The sequence below is a fragment of the Lissotriton helveticus genome, chromosome 5_1 (genome assembly GCF_964261635.1).
Source record: "Lissotriton helveticus chromosome 5_1, aLisHel1.1, whole genome shotgun sequence".
Classification (NCBI taxonomy): domain Eukaryota; kingdom Metazoa; phylum Chordata; class Amphibia; order Caudata; family Salamandridae; genus Lissotriton; species Lissotriton helveticus.
The window spans coordinates 1,649,548,212-1,649,564,731 of NC_136065.1; the positions used below are offsets into that span (position 1 = coordinate 1,649,548,212).

Here is a 16,520-nt window from a genome sequence, read left to right on the forward strand (position 1 = left end):
AGTTAGAGAAATAAATGTAATAGGTTGAATGGTTTTAAAAAGTTAACTTTGAGCATGAATTGTGTTTTTTAAACTGCAAAGAATTAAAAAATCAATGTGGTATTGGAGGCACAATCTGAGCAGAAAGCACCATAAGCTGCTATGGTGCAACTCTTATGTTGACTAGAAACATTAATATGATGACGTTCTTCTTTTGATATGTCTTTCAGTTAAATTGTATTGTAAGTAGCTGATACAGCACTGTTTGCAGCTCCTCAGTATATGGTTATCCCGTGACAACAATGTTTTCATCATATTTATTATTCTACAAATGTATTTTTAAATGCACTGATGTGGTGTTTGCATGCTATGCTAGACGGCACATCATGGAATGTTTATAAGGAGCATCGAATAGGATTGTGATATTTGCACCTGGAAGAGTCGGACACGCAGATCCTGAAAAGAAGTAAAGACTCTCTAGCAAGGGCCGTCTTTACCCTGAGTTTAATCTTTACTTTTAGTGAAATGGTTTATGAAAAACCAGTAAGCTGCTCCAGGTGAGGCTCGAACTCACAACCTCGACATGCCTCAATGCATGTACTGCTGTATAAGTACCGCGCGCTAACCGATTGCGCCACTGGAGCTCACTGTTCTCATATCTCCCCAGTTGAGCCATCTAGAGCTGACCAAGTAGATACTGGCACTGCTCCCTTATTCACTGTGCAAGATCGACTCAAATGCTAGCATGTTATCATGACTATTAAAAACTACAGTCCTAATGGAACAGATTTGATAATGCTGCTATATCATGTGCTCTGTCTATTGAACACCACATACATTTGCCAGTTCTGACACAGTCTAGGATAAACTTATGGTTATTTGTAATTAGCACATAGTAAGAATTTCCAAAAAAATGAAACATAGTCACCTAAGGCAGACGAGGTGGCCGAGTGGTTAAGGCGATGGACTGCTAATCAATTGTGCTCCTCACGTGTGGGTTCGAATCCCACCTTCGTCGGAACGCCATCAGACACTCTTTTGAAGGTGGGCATGTCTCATAGTACAATTACACTCTCTTTCAAGACACAGCCATAATCCACTAGAAGGGCCCAACTGACTATTCCATTTTGGCAATTATGTCAAATTAAGGGAAGTGTTTTGTGCTTAATTGAAATTAGATCTTTCATGAAGTGTCCAGAGGATTGCCTTTCCCTCACTCCTGGCCTTCTAACCAGTTTGGATAGATAGACTGATAAGAAAGCAGCTCTTACTCCTAAAGTTTCAGCCATCTCAAGTGTATGACTGTTGACATATGTCTGCCCCACAGAGACAGATCACTTCTCAGTTAAAAAAAAAAAAAATTATTAAAAGAAGTTCAGATAAGGTAAGCATAACATATCATAAACACATGTTACATAAAAATGAATTCAAATATTCTAAAGAAAAGAAATAGGTATAAAGCATCGCAAAAGAGAAAAGAATGAAGGTATAAAGAAGAGAGAAAAAGAAGAGAAAAAGAAAAGAGAGAAGGACAGTAAAAGAAAAATGCAATATGCTATATGCTATAAGCACGACTAATAACTATAACAAAGTACAGCTGAAAAGGTATATACTATACATAACACACACAATGAAAACAGATGTAATTCCGAAATGCAATTATAAAGTAACAACATGTATTACATTTAAACAATATGAAACATCAAGGCATCCTCACGGAGGCTTAGAAACTTCTTGTTGCAGAGGAGAAATAGGCAAAGAATGTCTGGCACTATCATCAAACAAGGTGGTAACAGGTTCCCATAACATTTTTCGTTTCGTCGCCATGGACAATGGATAAACATAAGTCGTATCTAGCCTGTGATTATAACAGACTGCATACCACCATGCCTATTAAGATATTTTGGTAAAGTCTTTCCAATTTTTGGTAATTTGTTGAAAAGCAACTGCTAACAATAGATCTATAATTCTGGTATCCATATTGCAGTGTTTCCAAATTGGAGAGACACTCCCCAGGAAAATGTGCGAGACGGAAAATGGGTGTGTGGAGAGAATAATTTTGTTAATCTGGGACCATACTTGCGTCCAAAAGGTGCGCACTAAGGAGCATTCAAAAAGCATGTGAAAAAGATCTGCTCCGGGCTTAGCACACGACCAGAGACAGATCACTTCTAATAAGTGAGTTCTCTATCTGTCACTGATTGCGGACATACTAACTAGAGCTATCAGTATGGTCATAAATGTGAATACTCTTATGTTCTCAAATCAAAATGGAGTTTTTCCTACTTCCAAGAAAAGTGTCTTAAGCATGCTCTTCAATTTGTGCACGCATGTAGTCATTCAAATGCAACTGCATTTCCATACAGAGTCTCAAAATCATAGATATCTTCATACCGCAGTAAGAATACATGAAGCAATTTACATACTGCAGGAAGGCTAGCCTTGTAGCTCAGTGGCAGAGCACTGGTCTTGTAAACCAGGGGTCATGAGTTCAGGCCTCATCAGGGCCTTTTTATATGTGAGTTTCTGTATGTTGTTTCCAAGTCATTCTTTCTAGGAGTCACACATTGTCTTAAGTTTGTTTATTGACAAGCTTCCCTTTCCTGCTTTCATCGTATCAAGAAGACTTCATGAAAACCATTGAACCATAAACTATTGCCTCACCCCTTCCGATCGCCTGACAAACGCCTGACAAATGCCATTCTCACCCCGCCGGGCAAGCCCTGCCGGGCAAAGCCAAATAAGCCAAGCATATTTGAAGTTCCTTTGAAAGTCAGAGCGAGGACTATGACCTCTGTTCCGACTGAGTCTGCATCCACAGAAAGGATGAAATAAGGATCTAGAAATTTCACCAAGGAGATGTGAACTTCATCCCCCTTAAAATACTTTTCCTCCCAGATGCCCCGGCTCCTAGTCAAATGAGGTTAGTCTTCAAAACCCCACCCCCACTAACCATAAATATCCGACTCTCCTGCTGTCCATTCAAATGATACAAGGTATCTTGTACATAGAGAGAATGTGAGAAAAAGCAGAATCGCTTCATAGATTTGGTGACCTTGGAAGGGTCGGCTGGATAAAGAAGTGAACCTGATTTCGGGAAAAGGAGTATCGTGATGGGGATGAGGAAAAGAGAACATGGACCACATTCACAAGTTAGAGAAATAAATGTAATAGATTGAATGGTTTTAAAAAGTTAACTTTGAGCATGAATTGTGTTTTTTTAAACTGCAAAGAATTAAAAAATCAATGTGGGATTGGAGGCACAATCTGAGCAGAAAGCACCATAAGCTGCTATGGTGCAACTCTTATGTTGACTAGAAACATTAATATGATGACGCTCTTCTTTTGATATGTCTTTCAGTTAAATTGTATTGTAAGTAGCTGATACAGCACTGTTTGCAGCTCCTCAGTATATGGTTATCCCGTGACAACAATGTTTTCATCATATTTATTATTCTACAAATGTATTTTTAAATGCACTGATGTGGTGTTTGCATGCTATGCAAGACGGCACATCATGGAATGTCTATAAGGAGCATCGAATAGGATTGTGATATTTGCACCTGGAAGAGTCGGACACGCAGATCCTGAAAAGAAGTAAAGACTCTCTAGCAAGGGCCGTCTTTACCCTGAGTTTAATCTTTACTTTTAGTGAAATGGTTTATGAAAAACCAGTAAGCTGCTCCAGGTGAGGCTCGAACTCACAACCTCGGCATGCCTCAATGCAAGTACTGCTGTATAAGTACCGCGCGCTAACCGATTGCGCCACTGGAGCTCACTGTTCTCATATCTCCCCAGTTGAGCCATCTAGAGCTGACCAAGTAGATACTGGCACTGCTCCCTTATTCACTGTGCAAGATCGACTCACATGCTAGCATGTTATCATGTCTTTTAAAAACTACAGTCCTAATGGAACAGATTTGATAATTCTGCTATATCATGTGCTCTGTCTATTGAACACCACATACATTTGCCAGTTCTGACACAGTCTAGGAGAAACTTATGATTATTTGTAATTAGCACATAGTAAGAATTTCCTAAAAAATGAAACATAGTCACCTAAGGCAGACGAGGTGGCCGAGTGGTTAAGGCGATGGACTGCTAATCCATTGTGCGCTGCACGCGTGGGTTCGAATCGCACCTTCGTTGGAACGCCATCAGACACTCTTTTGAAGGTGGGCATGTCTCGTAGTACAATTACACTCTCTTTCAAGACACTGCCATAATCCACTAGAAGGGCCCAACTGACTATTCCATTTTGGCAATTATGTCAAATTAAGGGAAGTGTTTTGTGCTTAATTGAAATTAGATCTTTCATGAAGTGTCCAGAGGATTGCCTTTCCCTCACTCCTGGCCTTCTAACCAGTTTGGATAGATAGACTGATAAGAAAGCAGCTCTTACTCCTAAAGTTTCAGCCATCTCAAGTGTATGACTGTTGACATATGTCTGCCCCACAGAGACAGATCACTTCTAATAAGTGAGTTCTCTATCTGTCACTGATTGCGAACATACTAACTAGCAGGGCTTTAAGTGGGCCGGGTCTGTCCGGGTCTGAGCACGGCAGTTATTTTTATGGGGCCTCGAAACGGGTCTCTATCGGGCTCTGTTTTCGAGCCTCGAAGAGGTAGTCCGTTTCCTTTTTTAGGTCTCGCCTGTCGATGCGCATGCGCATTGAGCTTGCGAGCCTATTGCGGCTTAAACAACATTTAACTAACAAGCAAGGAATCGTGGCGATTCCTTGCAGTGCCCGTGACTTTTAAGCTCAATGCGCATGTGCATTGAGCTTAAAAGCGCGTGCACATCAGTTCCCTCAGCCGCACTCCAGGCCCCTGCTGTTTTCACACCCTCTCCCCGCTCCGCCCCCTCCCCTGCCCGCCGTGTCGCATTTCTCCTCCCCCCTCCCCTTATCTGCCTTTCCCTCCGTCTTACAGCGCTTTCGCTTTTACAGCTGCTTACACCCTCTCCCCGCTCCGCCCCCTCCCCCGCCCGCCGTGTCGCATTTCTCCTCCCCCCTCCCCTTATCTGCCTTTCCCTCCTCCTCCTACTCTCCTCCCCACTCTCTCTCTCCCAGCACAACCTTGTTTTAAGATAGCCTCCTCTGGGTCTCGTTTAAACTTGTTTCCTTTAACCTTTACTTTTTGTCTGCCTCGCACAAGAAACCCCTACCTGGTGTGCGACGTATTTTTAAAAGTTGTAATTGTAAATTGTATACACATAGTGCTTGCCAGCGCCGAACGAGCCGTTAAGCGCTTTGCAGCAAGTAGTACGCAGCTCTGGAGCCACATAGGGAGTAGATTAATAATATATTCTTCCTTTTCCTTGCAGAATTAGTTTCAGCTGAAAAATAGCATTGTAGGAATACCACATGTTCGTATGCCTCGCACAAGAAACCCCCGACATGGTGTGCGACGTATTTTTAAAAGTTGTAATTGTAAATTGCATACATATAGTGCTTGCTAGCGCCGAACAAGCCGTTAAGCGCTTTGCAGCAAGTAGTACGCAGCTCTGGAGCCACATAGGGAGTAGATTAATAATATATGCTTCCTTTTCCTTGAAGAATTATTTTTAGGCTGAAAATTAGCATTGTAGTAATACCACATGTTCGTATGTGCTGCTACTTAAACCGTCACCGAGTCCTTTTAATAAGACAAATCTCTCTGTTGACAACATGCTCTGCTATTAGTCTGGCTGTCATGATTGGCGATCTAATTTCTGCTTTTTTTTTATTAATATAAAAGGGAAACAGATTGTTTTCTGTATTTATTTACATTTTAAAAAAACGAAGCACGTTGAGCCTTACTAAATTACATCCTTCGGGTTTGCATTCGGGCGGGACAGTTTTCCATTTGAAATTAAAATGAAAACTGCATTCAACGGTTGAAGCAATCAGTAGCGCCTTGAATGAGTGCTGCAATGTGTAGAAATACTGAGGTGAACGCGCCCCTGGGTATTTTAATCAGAAAGGAGAATGCATTGTTGTGTTTGTATTATTTACACTCAGTAAGATGGAGAGCAACACAGCGCGACGGGCCTTTGTGAGAAGGTTTTTTTCAGCGCTGAATGAATGAACACTTTAACAACTGGTGTTACTATGTCCTGTTTACTTTTTCCTTTAACCTTTACTTTTTGTCTGCCTCGCACAAGAAACCCCCTACCTGGTGTGCGACGTATTTTTAAAAGTTGTAATTGTAAATTGTATACACATAGTGCTTGCTAGCGCCGAACGAGCCGTTAAGCGCTTTGCAGCAAGTAGTACGCAGCACTGTTCGGGTTCCTCTTTACAATGAGCCACGAGGAGCGCGTGAAGTGGATGGTGGGTGGCAAATGGACTCAAAGCGGCCGGTCGCTTTGGTGTTCGGATAAGCATCAGATAAGGATCTGTCTGGCCTCGAACACCTTCAAGCAGCGGCAGCCTGCCCTTCACACGCCGGCCTCCCAGCCAGCCTGTCTCTGAGTGCCAGCACCAAAGAGGGGGGTTTGATGCCCTAAATGAGTATTCCTTAGAATTTTTATGGGCGCTCCTTGCAGTTTGTAGTTACATATTTACAACTGCAGCTCGCCTGAAGAGCAGAGTGTGTGCTGGGTGACTGGCAAGCGAGCAGCAAATCCAACAGGCTGCTGCAGTGAACTGAAGGGACGAAGGAATACAATAAATCATATTTATAATAAGAAGAAGACAAACCTGTTGTATGACAGGTGGGGAAGACCCCGGAGCTGTCGTGAAAGTTAAAAAAGAAACTTAAAGATAGTCACACAACGCCGAGAAGAACATATCTTTAAATATTCGTGCCTCATTTAGACGATATTCAACAATTGTACCTAAGACAGGATTCCTCGTTCCATTTTGTATCTTGTAATATTATACTTTCTGGTAAAAGCCGGGTTGCTTTGAATCTGGAGCGGATTCACTTATTTTTCAGCTCGAAAAGTGCTGCGCATCAGGCACTTTAGTGTAATTTCTCTTTTCCAAGCCCCACACAAATACAATTTTATGTATGTATGTGGATAGATTTGTATAATGCTCGCAGACAGTCGTACATTACAGATCGTGTCATACCCACACCCCTTTGCCTCCAGTAACCCCAAATGCACCCTGCTCCCGCCAACATATTTTGATTTGTAGAAGGTATATCTGTTTTAGAGGTAACTCCAAATTCAGGTCTACAGCGTCAAGCACTCGCAAGGCAGAACAAGCAGACCGCCCACCACAAACCCCCACCTCCAGTGTCCATAGAAGGGCGGCAAAACCACCGCTGATTAAGATAGCCTCCTCTGGGTCTCGTTTAAACTTGTTTCCTTTAACCTTTACTTTTTGTCTGCCTCGCACAAGAAACCCCTACCTGGTGTGCGACGTATTTTTAAAAGTTGTAATTGTAAATTGTATACACATAGTGCTTGCCAGCGCCGAACGAGCCGTTAAGCACTTTGCAGCAAGTAGTACGCAGCTCTGGAGCCACATAGGGAGTAGATTAATAATATATTCTTCCTTTTCCTTGCAGAATTAGTTTCAGCTGAAAAATAGCATTGTAGTAATACCACATGTTCGTATGCCTCGCACAAGAAACCCCCGACATGGTGTGCGACGTATTTCTAAAAGTTGTAATTGTAAATTGCATACATATAGTGCTTGCTAGCGCCGAACAAGCCGTTAAGCGCTTTGCAGCAAGTAGTACGCAGCTCTGGAGCCACATAGGGAGTAGATTAATAATATATGCTTCCTTTTCCTTGCAGAATTATTTTTAGGCTGAAAATTAGCATTGTAGTAATACCACATGTTCGTATTTGCTGCTACTTAAACCGTCACCGAGTCCTTTTAATAAGACAAATCTCTCTGTTGACAACATGCTCTGCTATTAGTCTGGCTGTCATGATTGGCGATCTAATTTCTGCTTTTTTTTAATTAATATAAAAGGGAAACAGATTGTTTTCTGTATTTATTTACATTTAAAAAAAACGAAGCACGTTGAGCCTTACTAAATTACATCCTTCGGGTTTGCATTCGGGCGGGACAGTTTTCCATTTGAAATTAAAATGAAAACTGCATTCAACGGTTGAAGCAATCAGTAGCGCCTTGAATGAGTGCTGCAATGTGTAGAAATACTAAGGTGAACGCTCCCCTGGGTATTTTAATCAGAAAGGAGAATGCATTGTTGTGTTTGTATTATTTACACTCAGTAAGATGGAGAGCAACACAGCGCGACGGGCCTTTGTGAGAAGGTTTTTTTCAGCGCTGAATGAATGAACACTTTAACAACTGGTGTTACTATGTCCTGTTTACTTTTTCCTTTAACCTTTACTTTTTGTCTGCCTCGCACAAGAAACCCCCTACCTGGTGTGCGACGTATTTTTAAAAGTTGTAATTGTAAATTGTATACACATAGTGCTTGCTAGCGCCGAACGAGCCGTTAAGCGCTTTGCAGCAAGTAGTACGCAGCACTGTTCGGGTTCCTCTTTACAATGAGCCACGAGGAGCGCGTGAAGTGGATGGTGGGTGGCAAATGGACTCAAAGCGGCCGGTCGCTTTGGTGTTCGGATAAGCATCAGATAAGGATCTGTCTGGCCTCGAACACCTTCAAGCAGCGGCAGCCTGCCCTTCACACGCCGGCCTCCCAGCCAGCCTGTCTCTGAGTGCCAGCACCAAAGAGGGGGGTTTGATGCCCTAAATGAGTATTCCTTAGAATTTTTATGGGCGCTCCTTGCAGTTTGTAGTTACATATTTACAGCTGCAGCTCGCCTGAAGAGCAGAGTGTATGCTGGGTGACTGGCAAGCGAGCAGCCAATCCAACAGGCTGCTGCATTGAACTGAAGGGACGAAGGAATACAATAAATCATATTTATAATAAGAAGAAGACAAACCTGTTGTATGACAGGTGGGGAAGACCCCGGAGCTGTCGTGAAAGTTAAAAAAGAAACTTAAAGATAGTCACACAACGCCGAGAAGAACATATCTTTAAATATTCGTGCCTCATTTAGACGATATTCAACAATTGTACCTAAGACAGGATTCCTCGTTCCATTTTGTATCTTGTAATATTATACTTTTTGGTAAAAGCCGAGTTGCTTTGAATCTGGAGCGGATTCACTTATTTTTCAGCTCGAAAAGTGCTGCGCATCAGGCACTTTAGTGTAATTTCTCTTTTCCAAGCCCCACACAAATACAATTTTATGTATGTATGTGGATAGATTTGTATAATGCTCGCAGACAGTCGTACATTACAGATCGTGTCATACCCACACCCCTTTGCCTCCAGTAACCCCAAATGCACCCTGCTCCCGCCAACATATTTTGATTTGTAGAAGGTATATCTGTTTTAGAGGTAACTCCAAATTCAGGTCTACAGCGTCAAGCACTCGCAAGGCAGAACAAGCAGACCGCCCACCACAAACCCCCACCTCCAGTGTCCATAGAAGGGCAGCAAAACCACCGCTGATTATTCGGCAACCACCAGTTCTTTTTTGCAATTCGAGTTTGTTCTGATGCTCGCACTCACTCTACGGCCCTCACTCTACCGCCCTCACTCTACCGCCCTCACTCTACCACTCTAACGCCCTCACGCCCTCACTCTGCTGCCATCACTCTACCACTCTACCGCCCTCACGCCCTCACTCTACCGCCCTCACTCTACCACTCTACTGCCCTCACGCCCTCACTCTACTGCCCTAACTCTGCCACCCACACGCCCTCACTCAACTGCCCTCACTCTACCACTCTACAGCCCTCACGCCCTCACTCTACTGCCCTCACGCCCTCACTCTACCGCCCTCACGCCCTCACCCTACCGCACTCACTCTACTGCCCTCACTCTACCGCACTCACTCTACCGCCCTCACTCTACCACTCTACTGCCCTCACGCCCTCACTCTACTGCCCTAACTCTGCCACCCACACGCCCTCACTCAACTGCCCTCACTCTACCACTCTACAGCCCTCACGCCCTCACTCTACTGCCCTCACTCTACCGCCCTCACGCCCTCACTCTACCGCACTCACTCTACTGCCCTCACTCTACCGCACTCACTCTACCGCCCTCACTCTACCACTCTACTGCCCTCACTCTACTGCCATAACTCTGCCACCCACACGCCCTCACTCTACTGCCCTCACTCTACCACTCTACAGCCCTCACGCCCTCACTCTACTGCCCTCACGCCCTCACTCTACCGCCCTCACGCCCTCACTCTACCGCCCTCACTCTACTGCCCTCACTCTACTGCCCTCACTCTACCGCCCTCACTCTACCACCCTACCGCCCTCACTCCCTCACTCTTGCCCTCACTCTACCACTCTAACGCCCTCACGCCCTCACGCCCTCACTCTACCGCCCTCACTCTACTGCCCTCACGCCCTCACTCTACTGCCCTCACTCTACCACTCTACCGCCCTCACTCTACCACTCTGCTGCCCTCACTCAACCACCCTCACTCTACCACAATAAAATACACTGCACATATTCTTCACAAAAGTAATTTACAATAGTTTAAGCTATTGCTATTATAAATTACAAGAACTTTTATTTAACTATTAATTATTTAAAAAAATTAAAAGCCATTTGTATTTGTTATATGAATACATGTAAGTCACGTACATACAAAACATGTGGCATTACAAATGCTATAGGTGTCACATTTGAAAAAGTTAAAAGTATTGGCATTGTAAATGACAAAGCAATTAATTTTGCTATTTTCAAGACCAACACATAAAAAAAAGTTGTCATTCACAAAACCAAAGCTCCAACTCTTCTAATGCGAGACCTATTGCATTTCCAATGCTTGTTTTGTTTGTTTCTTGGACTTCAGTGAAAGCATTTACATCGATTTGCACAGCTCAATGCTGGCATCCTCGGGGAGCGGAATATAAAACAGATCCCATTTCTCTGCCATATCTGTTTGCGGTTTCCGAGAGGATCAAACCCGAGTGGTCCTTCTCAAATAATGCACGGCCGTCAAAAGGTAACTAAACTGCCGGATTTCTGCCTACATGACAAGCCTTCTGCTTCGGAAAAATCAGAGGGAATGCTAAAACAATATGGCAGGAACATTTCGTGACGGGAATGGCGGAAATGGAGGAGGATTGCACTACCAACAGTGACCCGTGCCGGGTCACGTGACCCTAGGGCTCGTGGCCTTGTATTCAGGGTGACGATAGGTCACAGGCAGTGTCTTCGGGTGAAGACAGCACTGCTTTCAGCATAACGCAGCGAGCAAACCAGAAGACAATATCTATAGCGCCCACACGTTTACGCCTTGCTCATGACTGCATGAGCACTTTTTCGCGTGTTTGACTGTGAAATCTACCCCCACGAGAGCAGCAAGACCAGGTTATTTAAACAACAGCTGTGACTGCCAGCCAAATCAATTAATCAAACGTGGAAAGATAAACGGCTTGAGTCACTGTGCAGAGATTTGACCATGTGACCTGGAGGTTAACTCCAGATCTCTCCACAGTACACTCACCCAGTCTACATTTTACGTATTATGTGCTGGTGTGATGTTGCTGCTTGCGTGATATGCCCTTTTGCTTTAGTGCCAGAGAATCAACATGCCAAATGGTGGAGCGGTCCTGCAAAAGAGCACTTAGGTTGTCTGCCTCACAGATACAGAGAGGCCTTGAGCCAAGCGCGGGTCAGGGGGCTACCTGCTTCCCACCTCGCAGGAGCTCATATTATCCCTGGATGCAGCTTGGGTTGTAAGTTCCTCAGTGGGTCGGGTACACAGCCGTCCTGTCCCCATCTTGCACACACTGTCTAACATGGTGCTTGCTCTTCACACCCTGGGATCTTGGCTCTCAGACCCACTGGGTGTTGCATCTGTTGTGCTATTGCCATCAGCAGCATAGGTCTAACTACTACTAAATTCAGGGCTTTAAGTGGGCCGGTTCTGTCTGGGTCTGAGCACTGGCAGGTATTTTCAGGGGGCCTTGTAAGGGTAACTAAGGGGCTCTATTTTCGGGCCTCGCGGAGATAGTCCGTTTTCTTTATTTTTTCTTGGACTTCATTGATAGCATGCACATTGATGTGCGTATGCTCATTTTGCTCACTACTGAGTAGTGGAGGTCAAGGCATGACGTCATGCCAGGTGAAACGCGTTGTAGGAGGACTCTGTGGCATGTTTTGAAGGGGGTGGTGGTGGCTTTGTTAAAACTCACCCTGTGAAGCCGCGTTGCCTTCTTGGAGCAGTGCTTCTAGTATACTCAGCCTCACGTGAAGCCACCCTATACGGGAGGTGTCTTCCTGGGCATTTCCCAGGATGACGACACCGGTCTTGGGGTATTGGGGAGGGTGCATGGCGTTATCCATACATAATAAGGAGGGGAGAGAGCGAGGTTGAGCGGGGAATCCCAAATCTGATGACACTCTAAGGAGTCCTAGAGCGGACGGCTTGTCAGAGCAGGGGGTACTGCTACAATAGTTACCTTAATTTAGACCACATCCCCACTTGGATAGGCCACACCCCTTTAATATGTTGTCCCGCCCCTTTTAGAGCACCCCCAGTTTTTTTTTCCCACTTAAAGCCCTGCTAACTAGAGCTATCAGTATGGTCATAAATGTGAATACTCTTATGTTCTCAAATCAAAATGGAGTTTTTCCTACTTCCAAGAAAAGTGTCTTAAGCATGCTCTTAAATTTGTGCACGCATGTAGACATTCAAATGCAACTGCATTTCCATACAGAGTCTCAAAATCATAGATATCTTCATACCGCAGTAAGAATACATGAAGCGATTTACATACTGAAGGCAGGCTGGCCTTGTAGCTCAGTGGCAGAGCACTGGCCTTGTAAACCAGGGGTCATTAGTTCAAGCCTCATCAGGGCCTTTTTATATGTGAGTTTCTGTATGTTGTTTCCAAGTCATTCTTTCTAGGAGTCACACCTTGTCTTAAGTTTGCTTATTGACAAGCTTCCCTTTCCTGCTTTCATCGTATCAAGAAGACTTCATGAAAACCATTGAACCATAAACTATTGCCTCACCCCTTCCGATCGCCTGACGAACGCCTGACAAACGCCATTCTCACCCCGCCGGGCAAGCCCCGCCGGGCAAAGCCAAATAAGCCATGTATATTTGAAGTTCCTTTGAAAGTCAGAGCGAGGACTATGACCTCTGTTCCAACTGAGTCTGCATCCACAGAAAGGATGAAATAAGGATCTAGAAATTTCACCAAGGAGATGTGAACTTCATCCCCCTTAAAATACTTTTCCTCCTAGATGCCCCGGCTCTTAGTCAAATGAGGTTAATCTTCAAAACCCCACCCCCACTAACCATAAATATCCGACTCTCCTGCTGTCCATTCAAATGATACAAGGTATCTTGTACATAGAGAGAATGTGAGAAAAAGCAGAATCGCTTCATAGATTTGGTGACCTTGGAAGGGTCGGCTGGATAAAGAAGTGAACCTGATTTCGGGAAAAGGAGTATCGTGATGGGGATGAGGAAAAGAGAACATGGACCACATTCACAAGTTAGAGAATAAATGTAATAGGTTGAATGGTTTTAAAAAGTTAACTTTGAGCATGAATTGTGTTTTTTAAACTGCAAAGAATTAAAAAATCAATGTGGGATTGGAGGCACAATCTGAGCAGAAAGCACCATAAGCTGCTATGGTGCAACTCTTATGTTGACTAGAAACATTAATATGATGACGCTCTTCTTTTGATATGTCTTTCAGTTAAATTGTATTGTAAGTAGCTGATACAGCACTGTTTGCAGCTCCTCAGTATATGGTTATCCCGTGACAACGATGTTTTCATCATATTTATTATTCTACAAATGTATTTTTAAATGCACTGATGTGGTGTTTGCATGCTATGCAAGACGGCACATCATGGAATGTTTATAAGGAGCATCGAATAGGATTGTGATATTTGCACCTGGAAGAGTCGGACACGCAGATCCTGAAAAGAAGTAAAGAATCTCTAGCAAGGGCCGTCTTTGCCCTGAGTTTAATATTTACTTTTAGTGAAATGGTTTATGAAAAACCAGTAAGCTGCTCCAGGTGAGGCTCGAACTCACAACCTCAGCATGCCTCAATGCAAGTACTGCTGTATAAGTACCGCGCGCTAACCGATTGCGCCACTGGAGCTCACTGTTCTCATACCTCCCCAGTTGAGCCATCTAGAGCTGACCAAGTAGATACTGGCACTGCTCCCTTATTCACTGTGCAAGACCGACTCACATGCTAGCATGTTATCATGACTATTAAAAACTACAGTCCTAATGGAACAGATTTGATAATTCTGCTATATCATGTGCTCTGTCTATTGAACACCACATATATTTGCCAGTTCTGACACAGTCTAGGAGAAACTTATGATTATTTGTAATTAGCACATAGTAAGAATTTCCTAAAAAATGAAACATAGTCACCTAAGGCAGACGAGGTGGCCGAGTGGTTAATGCGATGGACTGCTAATCCATTGTGCTCTGCACGTGTGGGTTTGAATCCCACCTTCGTCGGAACGCCATCAGACACTCTTTTGAAGGTGGGCATGTCTCGTAGTACAATTACACTCTCTTTCAAGACACAGCCATAATCCACTAGAAGGGCCCAACTGACTATTCCATTTTGGCAATTATGTCAAATTAAGGGAAGTGTTTTGTGCTTAATTGAAATTAGATCTTTCATGAAGTGTCCAGAGGATTGCCTTTCCCTCACTCTTGGCCTTCTAACCAGTTTGGATAGATAGACTGATAAGAAAGCAGCTCTTACTCCTAAAGTTTCAGCCACCTCAAGTGTATGACTGTTGACATATGTTTGCCCCACAGAGACAGATCACTTCTAATAAGTGAGTTCTCTATCTGTCACTGATTGCGGACATACTAACTAGAGCTATCAGTATGGTCATAAATGTGAATACTCTTATGTTCTCAAATCAAAATGGAGTTTTTCCTACTTCCAAGAAAAGTGTCTTAAGCATGCTCTTCAATTTGTGCACGCATGTAGACATTCAAATGCAACTGCATTTCCATACAGAGTCTCAAAATCATAGATATCTTCATACCGCAGTAAGAATACATGAAGCGATTTACATACTGCAGGCAGGCTGGCCTTGTAGCTCAGTGGCAGTGCACTGGTCTTGTAAACCAGGGGTCATTAGTTCAAGCCTCATCAGGGCCTTTTTATATGTGAGTTTCTGTATGTTGTTTCCAAGTCATTCTTTCTAGGAGTCACACCTTGTCTTAAGTTTGCCTATTGACAAGCTTCCCTTTCCTGCTTTCATCGTATCAAGAAGACTTCATGAAAACCATTGAACCATAAACTATTGCCTCACCCAACGCCTGACAAACACCATTCTCACCCCGCCGGGCAAGCCCTGCCGGGCAAAGCCAAATAAGCCATGCATATTTGAAGTTCCTTTGAAAGTCAGAGCGAGGACTATGACCTCTGTTCCGACTGAGTCTGCATCCACAGAAAGGATGAAATAAGGATCTAGAATTTTCACCAAGGAGATGTGAACTTCATCCCCCTTAAAATACTTTTCCTCCCAGATGCCCCGGCTCTTAGTCAAATGAGGTTAATCTTCAAAACCCCACCCCCACTAACCATAAATATCCGACTCTCCTGCTGTCCATTCAAATGATACAAGGTATCTTGTACAGAGAGAGAATGTGAGAAAAAGCAGAATCGCTTCATAGATTTGGTGACCTTGGAAGGGTCGGCTGGATAAAGAAGTGAACCTGATTTCGGGAAAAGGAGTATCGTGATGGGGATGAGGAAAAGAGAACATGGACCACATTCACAAGTTAGAGAAATAAATGTAATAGGTTGAATGGTTTTAAAAAGTTAACTTTGAGCATGAATTGTGTTTTTTAAACTGCAAAGAATTAAAAAATCAATGTGGGATTGGAGGCACAATCTGAGCAGAAAGCACCATAAGCTGCTATGGTGCAACTCTTATGTTGACTAGAAACATTAATATGATGACGCTCTTCTTTTGATATGTCTTTCAGTTAAATTGTATTGTAAGTAGCTGATACAGCACTGTTTGCAGCTCCTCAGTATATGGTTATCCCGTGACAACAATGTTTTCATCATATTTATTATTCTACAAATGTATTTTTAAATGCACTGATGTGGTGTTTGCATGCTATGCAAGACGGCACATCATGGAATGTTTATAAGGAGCATCGAATAGGATTGTGATATTTGCACCTGGAAGAGTCGGACACGCAGATCCTGAAAAGAAGTAAAGACTCTCTAGCAAGGGCCGTCTTTACCCTGAGTTTAAACTTTACTTTTAGAGAATTGGTTTATGAAAAACCAGTAAGCTGCTCCAGGTGAGGCTCGAACTCACAACCTCGGCATGCCTCAATGCAAGTACTGCTGTATAAGTACCGCGCTAACCAATTGCGCCACTGGAGCTCACTGTTCTCATATCTCCCCAGTTGAGCCATCTAGAGCTGACCAAGTAGATACTGGCACTGCTCCCTTATTCACTGTGCAAGACCGACTCACATGCTAGCATGTTATCATGACTATTAAAAACTACAGTCCTAATGGAACAGATTTGATAATTCTGCTATATCATGTGCTCTGTCTATTGAA

General features: G+C 43.6%; 9 non-coding genes across 9 annotated transcripts; 5 read left to right on the forward strand and 4 right to left on the reverse strand.

The window, feature by feature from the left end:
• Window positions 1-528: 528 nt before the first annotated feature.
• Window positions 529-623, reverse strand: TRNAI-UAU (transfer RNA isoleucine (anticodon UAU)). The gene is made up of 2 exons: window positions 586-623; window positions 529-564 (listed from the first exon to the last, which is right to left on the reverse strand). It is a non-coding gene; the product is annotated as a tRNA-Ile (tRNA).
• A 292-nt stretch (window positions 624-915) lies between these two features.
• On the forward strand, window positions 916-997 carry TRNAS-GCU (transfer RNA serine (anticodon GCU)). The gene has a single exon. It is a non-coding gene; the product is annotated as a tRNA-Ser (tRNA).
• A 1,420-nt stretch (window positions 998-2,417) lies between these two features.
• TRNAT-UGU (transfer RNA threonine (anticodon UGU)) lies at window positions 2,418-2,489 on the forward strand. The gene has a single exon. It is a non-coding gene; the product is annotated as a tRNA-Thr (tRNA).
• A 1,170-nt stretch (window positions 2,490-3,659) lies between these two features.
• On the reverse strand, window positions 3,660-3,754 carry TRNAI-UAU (transfer RNA isoleucine (anticodon UAU)). Its single transcript has 2 exons — window positions 3,717-3,754; window positions 3,660-3,695 (listed from the first exon to the last, which is right to left on the reverse strand). It is a non-coding gene; the product is annotated as a tRNA-Ile (tRNA).
• A 292-nt stretch (window positions 3,755-4,046) lies between these two features.
• TRNAS-GCU (transfer RNA serine (anticodon GCU)) lies at window positions 4,047-4,128 on the forward strand. Its single transcript has one exon. It is a non-coding gene; the product is annotated as a tRNA-Ser (tRNA).
• Window positions 4,129-12,722: 8,594 nt separating this feature from the next.
• TRNAT-UGU (transfer RNA threonine (anticodon UGU)) lies at window positions 12,723-12,794 on the forward strand. The gene has a single exon. It is a non-coding gene; the product is annotated as a tRNA-Thr (tRNA).
• A 1,168-nt stretch (window positions 12,795-13,962) lies between these two features.
• Window positions 13,963-14,057, reverse strand: TRNAI-UAU (transfer RNA isoleucine (anticodon UAU)). The gene is made up of 2 exons: window positions 14,020-14,057; window positions 13,963-13,998 (listed from the first exon to the last, which is right to left on the reverse strand). It is a non-coding gene; the product is annotated as a tRNA-Ile (tRNA).
• Window positions 14,058-14,349: 292 nt separating this feature from the next.
• Window positions 14,350-14,431, forward strand: TRNAS-GCU (transfer RNA serine (anticodon GCU)). The gene has a single exon. It is a non-coding gene; the product is annotated as a tRNA-Ser (tRNA).
• Window positions 14,432-16,244: 1,813 nt separating this feature from the next.
• Window positions 16,245-16,337, reverse strand: TRNAI-UAU (transfer RNA isoleucine (anticodon UAU)). Its single transcript has 2 exons — window positions 16,302-16,337; window positions 16,245-16,280 (listed from the first exon to the last, which is right to left on the reverse strand). It is a non-coding gene; the product is annotated as a tRNA-Ile (tRNA).
• Between the last annotated feature and the right edge of the window lie 183 nt (window positions 16,338-16,520).